We start from the raw sequence: 14,408 nt of genomic DNA, 5'->3' as shown, positions 1-14,408 counted from the left end.
GTTTATTCTTTTTTACAAAAACACTTATTTATCGATATATTCTTCTGCTCTTTATTTAGTTTTATAAAAAATATTTTTACATTTTTTTTAAACTGTTTTTACTTAGTCCCTTTATGAGACATTACCTTTTATCTATCCGATCATACATATATTCCAATACAGTGCTTGATCATTGCAGTGGATTATAAATCAGTGCTTCACTCGCAGCACTGACAGCTTGCCTGACAAAACATGCAAGGCAAGGTGTGCAAGGCTTTTTGTAGCTGGGTGACACAGAGGTCGTTATGACGTTGATTACGGCTTACCATGGCAGTGATTGGGTCCCCGTGAGTGCCTCATGGGGGTCCCGATCATTTGGAAGAGGAGCGCGATCCTCTCCCTGCCACCTAAATGCTGCAATCACTACTGATCACAGGATTTAGGGGGTTAAACTTCCCAGAGCAGTACGGCACCATTCCTGGCAGTGAGAGCCAGGTCTTGGGTTTAACATAAGCTGGAGACCTGGCGGCGGTTGCGAGGGCACAGAACATACTGGAACGTCCTTGGTAGTTAAGGCCCAGTTAGCCAGAGCGTACTCAGTACGTCTAATGTCGTATATAGGTTAACCCCTTCATGACCTAGGATGTATATATACATCCTAGGTTGCCTCCCCCCCGGTTGCCACAGGCTTGCACGAGGTCATTACTGCACATGTCTGCTGATCTGGTCAGCAGACACATGTTTAGCTAACAGGCGTTGATGAATCGGAGATTCACCCGTGCATTTTAACACCTTAGATGGCGCTGTGGAATTCTTGACAGCGCGATCTAATATGCTCCAGTGGGGTTCGCGCTGTTCCATACCGCAATCGGCAGCACTATGATGCGATTACGGGGCGCCAATGGGTTGCCATGACAGAGCAGGGTCAGATAATGCCATAACGTATTTCCTGTGAATGCCGCAGAGCGTCGGAACTCACATTAACACAGCATTTCTGCTGATCAGAGCGATGCTGAAGCATTACTTTGATCAGCATAAGTGATCAGACAGTACAGTGATAAAGTTACAAAAAGGGGGGCTAGTAAAATCATTAACAAAATTTAACAAAAAACCTAAAAGTTCAAATCACTCCCGCTTTTGCCCCACTGAAAATAAAACAATGAAAAATATACACATATTTGGTATTGCCATGTTGAGAAATTCCCGATATATCAAATATAAAATCAATTAATCTGATCGATACACGGCGTAGGAAGAAAAGAAATCCAATCGCCAAAATTACGGGGTTTTTTTGGTCGCCGCAACACTATAATAAAATGTAATAACAGGCGGTCAAAACCTCGCCACTACGCAAAAATTGTATAATTAAAGTGTCTGCTCAAGACACAAAAATATAAGCCGTCATAGAGCCCCAGATCCCGAAAAATGGCTGTCACATAATGAACATCTAATATATAAAGCTGAGTGTATGTACAGTCATATGAAAAAGTTTGTATCTATAATGCAAACAGTTGCACACTGAAAAAGCCAAAAATGTACTAGGGAAAATATGGCACTGCATTACTGCAAAAGAGAGATATTTAGTTTATGTATTGGCCAATGCATGTAAGCCCGGAAACCAAACGGCAAGGTATATCTCTGTATTCTGGGAACCTAACTTAAATGCCACTATCTAGGTTAAAAACATCCATATCTGGGAAAAATGCCACTATTTGGACTGCAAACCTCCATGTATGGGCAGCTAGGCTCCTGCTATAATGGTTATGAACAGCCAGGTCTTAGGGCGGTTAGGTTCCCGGAATACCAGTTCCCAGTGTGCAACTGTTTGCATTTATAGTTACTATGTTTTTTCAGTTAGCACCTGTTCAAATTTGTTGGATGTGCGGGTCAGTTTTTTGATATTTCTAGTGAGTCTCTTTCTGACTGGGCACTACGCCCTAAGACCTGGCTGTTCATAACCATTATAGCAGGAGCCTAGCTGCCCATACATGGAGGTTTGCAGTCCAAATAGTGGCATTTTTCCCAGATATGGATGTTTTTAACCTAGATAGTGGCATTTTAAGTTAGGTTCCCGGAATACAGAGATATACTTTGCCGTTTGGTTTCCGGGCTTACATGCATTGGCCAATACATAAACTAAATATCTCTCTTTTGCAGTAATGCAGTGCCATATTTTCACTAGTACATTTTTGGCTTTTTCAGTGTGCAACTGTTTGCATTTATAGTTACTATGTTTTTTTCAGTTAGCACCTGTTCACATTTGTTGGATGTGCGGGTCAGTTTTTTGATATTTCTATATGAAAAAGTTTGGGCACCCCTATTAATGCTAACCTTTTTTCTTTATAACAATTTGGGTTTTTGCAACAGCTATTTCAGTTTCATTTATCTAATAACTGATGGACTCAGTAATATTTCTGGATTGAAATGAGGTTTATTGTATGAACAGAAAATGTGCAATCCGCATTTAATCAAAATTTGACCAGTTCAAAAAAATGGGCACCTCAACATAAAGTGACATTAATATTTTGTAGATCCTCCTTTTGCAAAAAAAAACAGCCTCTAGTCGCTTCCTGTAGCTTTTAATGAGTTCCTGGATCCTGGATGAAGGTATATTTGACCATTCCTGTTTACAAAACAATTCCAGTTCAGTTACGTTTGATGGTCGCTGAGCATGGACAGCACGCTTCAAATCATCCCACAGATGTTCAATGATATTCAGGTCTGGGGACTGGGATGGCCATTCCAGAACATTGTAATTGTTCCTCTGTATGAATGCCTGAGTAGATTTGGAGCAGTGTTTTGGATCATTGTCTTGCTGAAATATCCATCCCCTGCGTAACTTCAACTTCGTCACTGATTCTTGCACATTATTGTCAAGAATCTGCTGATACTGAGTTGAATCCATGCGACCCTCAACTTTAACAAGATTCCCGGTGCCGGCATTGGCCACACAGCCCCAAAGCATGATGGAACCTCCACCAAATTTTACTGTGGGTAGCAAGTGCTTTTCTTGGAATGCCGTGTTTTTTTGCCTCCATGCATAACGCCTTTTTGTATGACCAAACAACTCAATCTTTGTTTCATCAGTCCACAAAATCTTCTTCCAAAATGTAACTGGCTTGTCCAAATGTGCTTTTGCATACCTCAGGTGACTCTGTTTGTGACGTGCTTGCAGAAACTGCTTCTTTCGCATCACTCTCCCATACAGCTTCTCCTTGTGCAACGTGCGCTGTATTGTTTACCAATGCACATTGATACCATCTGCAGCAAGATGATGCTGCAGGTCTTTGGAGGTGATCTGTGGATTGTCCTTGACTGTTCTCACAATTCTTCTTCTCTGCCTTTCTGATATTTTTCTAGGCCTGCCACTTCTGGGCTTCAAAGAACTGTACCTGTGTTCTTTCATTTCCTTACTATGTTCCTCACAGTGGAAACTGACAGTTTAAATCTCTGAGACAACTTTTTGTATCCTTCCCCTGAACAACTATGTTGAATAATCTTTGTTTTTATATCATTTGAGAGTTGTTTTGAGGAGCCCATGATGCCGCTCTTCATAGGAGATTCAAATAGGAGAACAACCTGCAAGTGGCCACCTTAAATACCTTTTCTCATGATTGGATACACCTGCCTATAAAGTTCAAAGCTCAATGAGGTTACAAAACCAATTTAATGTTTTAGTAAGTCAGTAAAAAGTAGTTAGGAGTGTTCAAATCAAGAAAAATTGAAAAGGGTGCCCATACTTTTGCACCGGTCAAATTTTGTTTAAATGCGGATTGCACATTTTCTGTTAGTACAATAAACCTCATTTCAATCCAGAAATATTACTCAGTCCATCAGTTATTAGATATATGAAACAGAAATAGCTGTTGCAAAAACCCAAATTGTTATAAAGAAAAAAGTTTAACATTAATAGGGGTGCCCAAACTTTTTCATATGACTGTATGTGTGTGTGCGTGTATGTGTATGTCCGCTAAAGGAATCTGCACCATCGCATTTACAATCACAAAATTTTGCACAGACGCCCCATGTGACTCAGGGAATGTCATAGACTATGTTTTAACAGGAAAATTTAACCCCGCTCTTTACAGTTACTCTCCATAAAAAAACCTGCCTCCATTAAAGTGAATGGAGCTGTGAGCTACAGGCTATTAATAGCAGCTGTGATTGGTTGCTATAGAAACAAAGGAAATTGTTAGCATAAGAAGCTTATGTGTGAGGTAATATGATGTCAGTGGGGAGACGGATAGAGACAAAGAGACAGACAGACAAGCACACAGACAAGCAAAGACAGACAGGGAAAGAGACAGAGACAAACAGACAGAAACAGATAGGAAAAAAAGCAAGACAGACAGACAGACACACGGGGAAAGAGACAGACACACAGAGGCAGACAGGGAAAGAGACAAACAGAGATAGGGAAAAAAGGCAGACAGAGACAGACAGATAGAGAAAGAGACAGATAGAGGCAGACAGGGAAAAAGACAGAGACAAACAGACAAGGGAAAAAGGCAGACAGACAGGGAAAGAGACAGACAGGGAAAGAGACAGACAGGGAGAGACAGGCAGACACACACAAAGATATACAGAGACAGACGGGGAAAGAGACAGACGGGGAAAGAGACAGACGGGGAAAGAGACAGACTGGGAAAGAGACAGACCTGGAATGAGACAGACCTGGAACGAGATAGGCAGGGAAAGAGATAGGCAGGGAAAGAGACTGACAGACAGACATAGAGATAGAGAGACAGACAAAGAGAGAGGCAGACAGAGAGATAAACACAGACAGACATGGAGAGAGACAGACACAGACAAACTCACAGAGACAGACATACAGAGAGAGACACACAGAGAGAAGAGAGATACACAGACAAACACAGAGAGAGACAGACAGAGACAAACAGAAGGAGACAGACAGACAGAGAAAAACAAAGACAGACAGACACAAACAGACAGAGACTGGGAGAGAGACAGAGAGACAGTTACTATCCCGGGCAACACTGGGTACTACCTACAGCTAGTGGTAAATAAAAGACCCCCACAACAATTGTGGAATTGCAGTTGTTTTTGCAATTTCACTGCATTTGGATTTTTTTCCTCGTTTTCCAGTACAATATGGGGCAAAATGAATGGCGTGTTCAAAAGTACAACTCGTGTCGCAAAAATAAAAATAAAAAAAGTTATGGCTCTTGGAAGAAGGGGAGGATAAAAACTAAAATGAAAACCGGAAAATTACCGGGAGGTGAAGGGGTTAAAGGCGACCGTTTCTACTGAACGGGCTCCACACACAGATTTTCTGTTTTATATACATGACTATCTGTGGTACCCGGCGTTGGCCAGGATAGTAACTAAGTCTCTCTGTTTCAATCCCACTCTCCCTCTCTGTTACTCTCTTTCCCTGTTTGCCTCTCTCTATCCGCATCTGTCTGATTCTCTATCCGCATCTCTCCCTAATTTTCTTTGTCTGTCTCACTCTCTATCCATCGCTATACCGATATAATATGACCTCACACATAAGCTTTTTATACTAAGAATGTCCTTCGTTGCCTATAGCAACCAATCACAGCTCCTATTAATGACCTGTAGATCCCAGCTCCATTGACTTTAATGTAAGCAGGTTTTTTGGTGAATAACTGTAAATCGCAGGGTTAAATTTTCTCCTCAAAATATAGTCTATGACATTCCTTGAGTCACATGAGATGGCTGTGCAAAAGGCTGGTTTCAACATTTTTTTTGTCTTTAGGCAAAAAAACGCAAACCGCAAGTGACTGGATCCTGTGAAATTATTGACAAACGCATGTGTTAGACTGCTTTCACACTACGTTTTTTTAACATGCGTCATGAACTTTTTTTGCTGTAAAAGTGGATCCTGTTTTTACAAAGAAAAACGCATGCAAACGCATGTGTTATTTTGCAGGATCCAGTCACTTGAAGTTTATGGGCGGGCATTGAAGTCATGTGATCGGGAGTGAGGGGAACTAAACGTGATAGACTGGGAGCCGGCATTTGACAGCTGCGGACGCTGGTAACCAAGGTAAACATCGGGTAACTAAGCGAAGTGCTTTGCTTGGATACCCGATATTTACCTTGGTTACGAGCGTCCGCCGCTCTCAGGCGGCGGAGAGAGGGAGGGGGGGAGAGAGAGAGAAGGACGGGGAGAGATGGAGAGGGAGAGAGGGACTGATCACGCCAGGCTGGTTTCTGGGCATGCTCAGTAGAGCATGCAGGATCCTGTCTATCAGCATGCCAGCGTTCACATGCGTTTGCGTGCAGTATAGTCAGGATCCAGTGAAAAACAGTATTTGGACGCAGCTCAAAAACGCTATAAGTAGCGTTTTTGAAAAAAGTTAAAAAACTGCAAGTCGCCGGATCCTCACTATAACGCACGCAAACGCATGTGAACGCATGTTGACGCGAGTCCATTGCAAATGCATTGAAATGAAAACGCATTTGCACTGGATCCGTTTTTGCGTCATGAACGTTTTTTTGACGCATGTTAAAAAAACGTAGTATGAAAGCAGCCTTATTTACAGGATCTTGTAACTTGCAGTTTTTGAGTCATGTGATTGGGAATGAGCTATATTGGGAGTGGATTGATGTGAATTTGAGGTGACTGCGTGGATGCCGAGAGAAAGCAAGAGATGCAGCTTCAGAGCATGCTCAGTACACCAAACAGGGTCCTTCAGAAAGGATACAATCGCAAGTGCACAAGCAGGACCCGGCGCCCATTGAACTACATTGCACCAATGGCCGCAATGTACAGTTAGGTCCAGAAATATTTGGACAGTGACACAATTTTCGCGAGTTGGGCTCTGCATGCCACCACATTGGATTTGAAATGAAACCTCTATAACAGAATTCAAGTGCAGATTGTAACGTTTAATTTGAAGGTTTGAACAAAAATATCTGATAGAAATTGTAGGAATTGTACACATTTCTTTACAAACACTCCACATTTTAGGAGGTCAAAAGTAATTGGACAAATAAACCAAACCCAAACAAAATATTTTTATTTTCAATATTTTGTTGCGAATCCTTTGGAGGCAATCACTGCCTTAAGTCTGGAACCCATGGACATCACCAAACGCTGGGTTTCCTCCTTCTTAATGCTTTGCCAGGCCTTTACAGCCGCAGCCTTCAGGTCTTGCTTGTTTGTGAGTCTTTCCGTCTTAAGTCTGGATTTGAGCAAGTGAAATGCATGCTCAATTGGGTTAAGATCTGGTGATTGACTTGCCCATTGCAGAATGTTCCACTTTTTAGCACTCATGAACTCCTGGGTAGCTTTGGCTGTATGCTTGGGGTCATTGTCCATCTGTACTATGAAGCGCCGTCCGATCAACTTTGCGGCATTTGGCTGAATCTGGGCTGAAAGTATATCCCGGTACACTTCAGAATTCATCCGGCTACTCTTGTCTGCTGTTATGTCATCAATAAACACAAGTGACCCAGTGCCATTGAAAGCCATGCATGCCCATGCCATCACGTTGCCTCCACCATGTTTTACAGAGGATGTGGTGTGCCTTGGATCATGTGCCGTTCCCTTTCTTCTCCAAACTTTTTTCTTCCCATCATTCTGGTACAGGTTGATCTTTGTCTCATCTGTCCATAGAATACTTTTCCAGAACTGAGGTGGCTTCATGAGGTGTTTTTCACAAAATTTAACTCTGGCCTGTCTATTTTTGGAATTGATGAATGGTTTGCATCTAGATGTGAACCCTTTGTATTTACTTTCATGGAGTCTTCTCTTTACAGTTGACTTAGAGACAGATACACCTACTTCACTGAGAGTGTTCTGGACTTCAGTTGATGTTGTGAACGGGTTCTTCTTCACCAAAGAAAGTATGCGGCGATCATCCACCACTGTTGTCATCCATGGACGCCCAGGCCTTTTTGAGTTCCCAAGCTCACCAGTCAATTCCTTTTTTCTCAGAATGTACCCGACTGTTGATTTTGCTACTCCAAGCATGTCTGCTATCTCTCTGATGGATTTTTTTATTTTTTTTCAGCCTCAGGATGTTCTGCTTCACCTCAATTGAGAGTTCCTTAGACCGCATGTTGTCTGGTCACAGCAACAGCTTCCAAATGCAAAACCACACACCTGTAATCAACCCCAGACCTTTTAACTACTTCATTGATTACAGGTTAACGAGGGAGACGCCTTCAGAGTTAATTGCAGCCCTTAGAGTCCCTTGTCCAATTACTTTTGGTCCCTTGAAAAAGAGGAGGCTATGCATTACAGAGCTATGATTCCTAAACCCTTTCTCCGATTTGGATGTGAAAACTCTCATATTGCAGCTGGGAGTGTGCACTTTCAGCCCATATTATATATATAATTGTATTTCTGAACATGTTTTTGTAAACAGCTAAAATAACAAAACTTGTGTCACTGTCCAAATATTTCTGGACCTAACTGTACATGATCCATTGACCTGCAGTATTTGGATGCAGGTGAAAAACTTTCCAAAAAAGTTAAAAAACTGCAAGTCACCAGATCCGGACAGTAAGGCTAGTTTCACACTTGCGTTGTGCGGCATCTGTTACAATCCGCCGCCTTGAGGAATTACGGTAACCGTTGCAGGAATCCGTTTATTCCTCACAGGCTTCTATTAAGGGCGGATTGCAACAGATGGGCTTGCGTTGCATCCGCCCGGCGGCGCATCAGTTGTTTTGTCGGCGACCGTCAGTGACCGTCGGGCGGAGGAAACGCAGCATGTAGCGTTTTTAGAGCGGCGGAATCCTTTATTTTTTCACCGCGCATGCTCATCTATTTTTTTCTTTTTTAATCACAGAAACTTTGATTCGTCTCTCGGTGGCCGAACGATCAGCTGATCGCCCGGCAGCCGGCCTTTGAGAGCGCTCAGCTGATTGCCCGGCTTTTGAGAGCGCTCAGCTGATCGCCCGGCATCCGGCTTTTGAGAGCGCTCAGCTGATCGCCAGGCAGCCGGCTTTTGAGATTGCTCAGCTGATCATTCACAATAGTCTGCCGCCAGTAAAACTGTAGAAAAAAAAAAAAAGCACATTCCATTGTTTTGCAGGATTCGTCACATCAGTTGTGCCGCTATATGCAACACATCTGTTGCATCCGTCACACAACGCAATGTGACGGATGCCGCACAACGCAAGTGTGAAACTAGCCAACGCATGTTACCACAAGTCCATTGAAAATGCATTGGATGAATAACGGATCCGTTTTTGCGGCAAAACCCCCATTCCTGACGCATTACAAAAAACGCTGATGTGAAACCAGCCTTATGTGACGGTGGGGATTCTTTTAGGCTGCTTTCACGCATCAGTTTTTTTGCAATCAGGCACAATCCGGTTTGTGCCTGATGCAACGGATCCGTCACAAAGTGTGTAAAAACTGATGGGACGGATCCGTAAAAAAACGGATACGTTTTTTTTACACACCCCGGCACTCCCGCACGCATCATCACCGCACACACCCCGGCACTCCCGCACGCATCATCACTGCACACACCCCGGCACTCCCGCACGCATCATCACCGCACACACCCCAGCACTCCCGCACGCATCATCACCGCACACACCCCGGCACTCCCGCACGCATCATCACTGCACACACCCCGGCACTCCCGCACGCATCATCACCGCACACACCTCGGCACTACCGCACGCATCATCTCCGCACACATCCCGGCACTCCCGCAGTCATCATCATCACCGCACACACCCCGGCACTCCCGCACGCATCTTCACCGCACACACCCCGGCACTCCCGCACACACCCCGGCACTCCCGCACGCATCATCTCCGCACACACCTCGGCACTCCCGCACTCATCATCACCGCACACACCCCGGCACTCCCGCACACACCCCGGCACTCCCGCACGCATCATCTCCGCACACACCTCGGCACTCCCGCAGTCATCATCACCGCACACATCCCGGCACTCCCGCACGCGTCATCTCCGCACACACCCCGGCACTCCCGCACGCATCATCTCCGCACACACCCCGGCACTCCCGCACTCATCATCACCGCACACATCCCGGCACTCCCGCAGTCATCACCATCACTGCACACACCCCGGTACTCATCATCACCGCACACACCCTGGCACTCCCGCACGCATCATCACCGCACACACCCCGGCACTCCTGCACGCATCTTCACCGCACACACCCCGGCACTCCCGCACGCATCTTCACCGCACACACCCCGGCACTCCCGCACGCATCTTCACCGCACACACCCCGGCACTCCCGCACGCATCTTCACCGCACACACCCCGGCACTCCCGCACGCATCTTCACCGCACACACCCCGGCACTCCCGCACACACCCCGGCACTCCCGCACGCATCATCTCCGCACACACCTCGGCACTCCCGCACTCTTCATCACCGCACACACCCCGGCACTCCCGCACACAGCCCGGCACTCCCGCACGCATCATCTCCGCACACACCTCGGCACTCCCGCACTCATCATCACCGCACACATCCCGGCACTCCCGCACGCGTCATCTCCGCACACACCCCGGCACTCCCGCACGCATCATCACCGCACACATCCCGGCACTCCCGCAGTCATCACCATCACTGCACACACCCCGGTACTCATCATCACCGCACACACCCCGGCACTCCCGCACGCATCATCACCGCACACACCCCGGCACTCCCGCACGCATCATCACCGCACACACCCCGGCACTACCGCACGCATCATCTCCGCACACATCCCGGCACTCCCGCAGTCATCATCATCACCGCACACACCCTGGCACTCCCGCAATCATCATCACCACACACACCCCGGCACTCCCGCACGCGTCATCTCCGCACACACCCCGGCACTCCCGCACGCATCATCTCCGCACACACCTCGGCACTCCCGCACTCATCATCACCGCACACACCCCGGCACTCCCGCACACACCCCGGCACTCCCGCACGCATCATCTCCGCACACACCTCGGCACTCCCGCAGTCATCATCACCGCACACATCCCGGCACTCCCGCACGCGTCATCTCCGCACACACCCCGGCACTCCCGCACGCATCATCTCCGCACACACCCCGGCACTCCCGCACTCATCATCACCGCACACATCCCGGCACTCCCGCAGTCATCACCATCACTGCACACACCCCGGTACTCATCATCACCGCACACACCCCGGCACTCCCGCACGCATCATCACCGCACACACCCCGGCACTCCTGCACGCATCTTCACCGCACACACCCCGGCACTCCCGCACGCATCATCTCCACACACACCCCGGCACTCCCGCAGTCATCATCATCACTGCACACACCCCAGCACTCATCATCACCGCACACACCCCGACACTCCCGCACGCATCATCACCGCACACACCCTGGCACTCCCGCACGCATCATCACCGCACACACCCCGGCACTCCCGCACGCATCATCTCCGCACACACCCCGGCACTCCCGCACGCATCATCTCCGCACACACCCCGGCACTCCCGCACGCATCATCTCCGCACACACCCCGGCACTCCCGCAATCATCATCACCGCACACATCCCGGCACTACCGCAGTCATCATCATCACCGCACACACCCCGGCACTCATCATCACCGCACACACCCCGACACTCCCGCACTCATCATCACCGCACACACCCCGGCACTCCCGCACTCATCATCATCATCACCGCACACACCCCGACACTCCCGCAATCATCATCACCGCACACACCCCGGCATTTCCGCACGCGTCATCTCCGCACACACCCCGGCACTCCCGCACGCATCATCACCGCACACACCCCGGCACTCCCGCACTCATCATCATCACCGAACACACCCCGGCATTACCTCAGTGACGTCACCCCTCAGCGCGACTCCCTTCAGTTGCTGCGTGAAGCGGCGGTGTTTTACTGTTGCTCCTGTCAGCTTCATGTAGCAGAGCTGAAATCGTCGCGGGACCTCTGTGGATTACGTCAGACCTGGAGGGGTATTTGGGGATTTTAATAAAATTGTGAAAGAGGGTTTTTTTTGTCTTTTATTCCAAATAAAGTATTTTTTCGGGTGTATGTGTTTATTTACTTTCACTTACACGTTAATCATTGGGGGTGTCTCATAGACGCCTGCCATGATTAACCCATTATTACCCCGATTGCCACTGTACCAAGGCAATTCGGGATGAGCCGGGTAGAGTCCCGGGACTGTCGCAACTAATGGATGCGGCAATTCCGGGCGGCTGCTGGCTGATATTGTTAGGCTGGGGGGCTCCCCATAACGTGGGGCTCCCCATCCTGAGAATACCAGCCTTTAGCCGTGTGGCTTTATCTTGGCTGGTATCACAATTGGGGGGGACCGCATGCTGTTTTTTTTTTTATAATTATTTATTTATTTTACTGGAAGATATAGACCCGCCCACCGGCGGCTGTGATTGGTTGGAGTGAGACAGCTGTCACTCATCGTGGGGGCGTGTCTGCCTGCAACCAATCATACAAATAAGAAAGCCGCGGAGACACCATCACGTGTTTCTCAACGCTGACAGAAAACTAGCCAGGTCTTTCACCGGGAAGGAACAACCACGGGAAGGGCAGTCTCCAGTCAAGGAGACCACCTATGCCAAACATGGTATCCATCCACAGACAGCCGTTTCGGGGTATTTGCCTCTCATCAGTGTGGAGTAGGAATCTGGCTAGTGGGGGCAATGCCTAGTAAAAGACTACTTAAGCAAGCATTGTTGAACTTAGGGAGATCAACATATCCACTGCGGAGACACCATCACGTGTTTCTCAACGCAGTGATTCTAGAGCAACGCCCCCTGGGAAGTATGCAAATAAGAAAGCCGCGGAGACACCATCACGTGTTTCTCAACGCTGCCAGGAAACTAGCCAGGTCTTTCACCGGGAGGGAACAACCACGGGAAGGGCAGTCTCCAGTCAAGGAGACCACCTATGCCAAACATGGTATCCATCCACAGACAGCTGTTTTGGGGTATTTGCCCCTCATCACTGCATACTTCCCAGGGGGCGTTGCTCTAGAATCACTGCGTTGAGAAACACGTGATGGTGTCTCCGCAGTGGATATGTTGATCTCCCTAAGGTCAACAATGCTTGCTTATGCAACCAATCATATGAGCCGGTGGGCGGGGAAAGCAGTGAATATGAGATTGAATAATGGGCGGTCGGCATTTTCAAATCAGAAGCCGCCAGAGGAGTGTGAGAGCCGTGCAGCTCCGCGCCGGTGAGTGGGTGAGAGTGAGTGAATGAGTCAGTGAGTGTGAGAGGGAGAGAGAAAGGCTGGGGCCACACGGGGCACTACTCGCATGACACTTGGCTCGCGCTGGCAGCACAGCAGGAGCCGAGTGTCATGCTAGTGTCCCTGCGTGTGCGGTCCGACCGTGCGAGCGGACCTCAGCTGCGGGGGGGTGGGCAGGCACGGAGGAGGGGAGGGTGGGATTTATCTCCCTCTCTTCTCCGTTGCCGGCTATTGCCGCTCTTATTCTCGCTCTGCACTCTCGGTACACCGGTGTACTGCGAGTGCAGTGTGATTTCTCGCACGCCCCATTCACTTAAATGGGGGCGAGAGAAAAGAGTCTCGCATTACAGTTGCAGCATGCTGCGATTGTTTTCTCGGTCCGAGTAGGGCTGAGAAAATAATCGCTCATGTGCTGACACAGGCTAGAATTGGTCCGAGTGGAATGCGATGTTTTATTGCACTCCACTCGCACCGATTTTCTTAGGCCAGAGAGAGCGTGAGATTTTCTGACAATGTTTTTCTCACTTCTGGGCATGCTCAGAAGTAAAAACCGAATCCGGTACATGCTTCCGGCGTTTGATGCATGCCACTGGATTCGGCGTGCATAGACTTTCATTATGCACCATGCCGCACCCGGTGCTATGCGTTTTTTGCCGCTGGCAAAAAATGTTCCTCTCTGCGTCCTGTGCGGCCGCCGGAGTGACAATTTTTGCCGCAACCGGCAAAACCCAGATCAAACGCAAGTACATGCGGCACAATCCGGCGCTAATAAAAGTCTGAGGAAACACCGCACCCGGCGGCAAAAAAAGGATGCGTTTTTTCTGCAAAGCGCCGGATTGTGCTGCACAGCAAAAACCTGATGTGTGAAAGCAGTCTTAGCGGACACACACACACACACACCTTGTCATGTCTGCACTACTATGATTTGCTTTCTGGCCAGTGTCACGTGATACAGCGGATGTAACCTTTCACTTTGGTAAACAGCAAGGTTGCAAGCGTCGGATTGTGAGACTTTCCGGATAATCGGCTGGCGGATTGCTGGAATTCTCCGTCTGGGATCTTCCGCACAGAACTCTCCACACTGACCACTAGGAGCTCTAGAATCGGTCTGCACTCAATGTCATGATGTCAGAGCGCAGTCGGGGAGGGGCGGAGCCCTACGTGTGACGTGAAAGAATTAGTACGTGCTTCCGTCTTGTGGGCGGGGTTATCCTG

At 48.2% G+C, this 14,408-nt stretch overlaps 1 long non-coding RNA gene across 1 annotated transcript in view; it reads right to left on the bottom strand.

Moving 5' to 3' along the window:
• Positions 1-14,406, bottom strand: part of LOC142311657 (uncharacterized) — a 188,677-nt gene extending 174,271 nt beyond the window's left edge. Inside the window, exons 1-2 of the long non-coding RNA XR_012754289.1 lie at positions 14,094-14,406; positions 11,796-11,926 (exon numbers count right to left, since the gene is read on the bottom strand). This is a non-coding gene — a long non-coding RNA (uncharacterized LOC142311657). The remainder of the gene's footprint in view (positions 1-11,795; positions 11,927-14,093) is intronic.
• Between the last annotated feature and the right edge of the window lie 2 nt (positions 14,407-14,408).

This window comes from Anomaloglossus baeobatrachus, chromosome 5 (genome assembly GCF_048569485.1).
Source record: "Anomaloglossus baeobatrachus isolate aAnoBae1 chromosome 5, aAnoBae1.hap1, whole genome shotgun sequence".
Classification (NCBI taxonomy): domain Eukaryota; kingdom Metazoa; phylum Chordata; class Amphibia; order Anura; family Aromobatidae; genus Anomaloglossus; species Anomaloglossus baeobatrachus.
The sequence above is the reverse complement of the archived record's forward strand: the minus strand, read 5'-3'. Positions and strand labels throughout refer to the sequence as shown.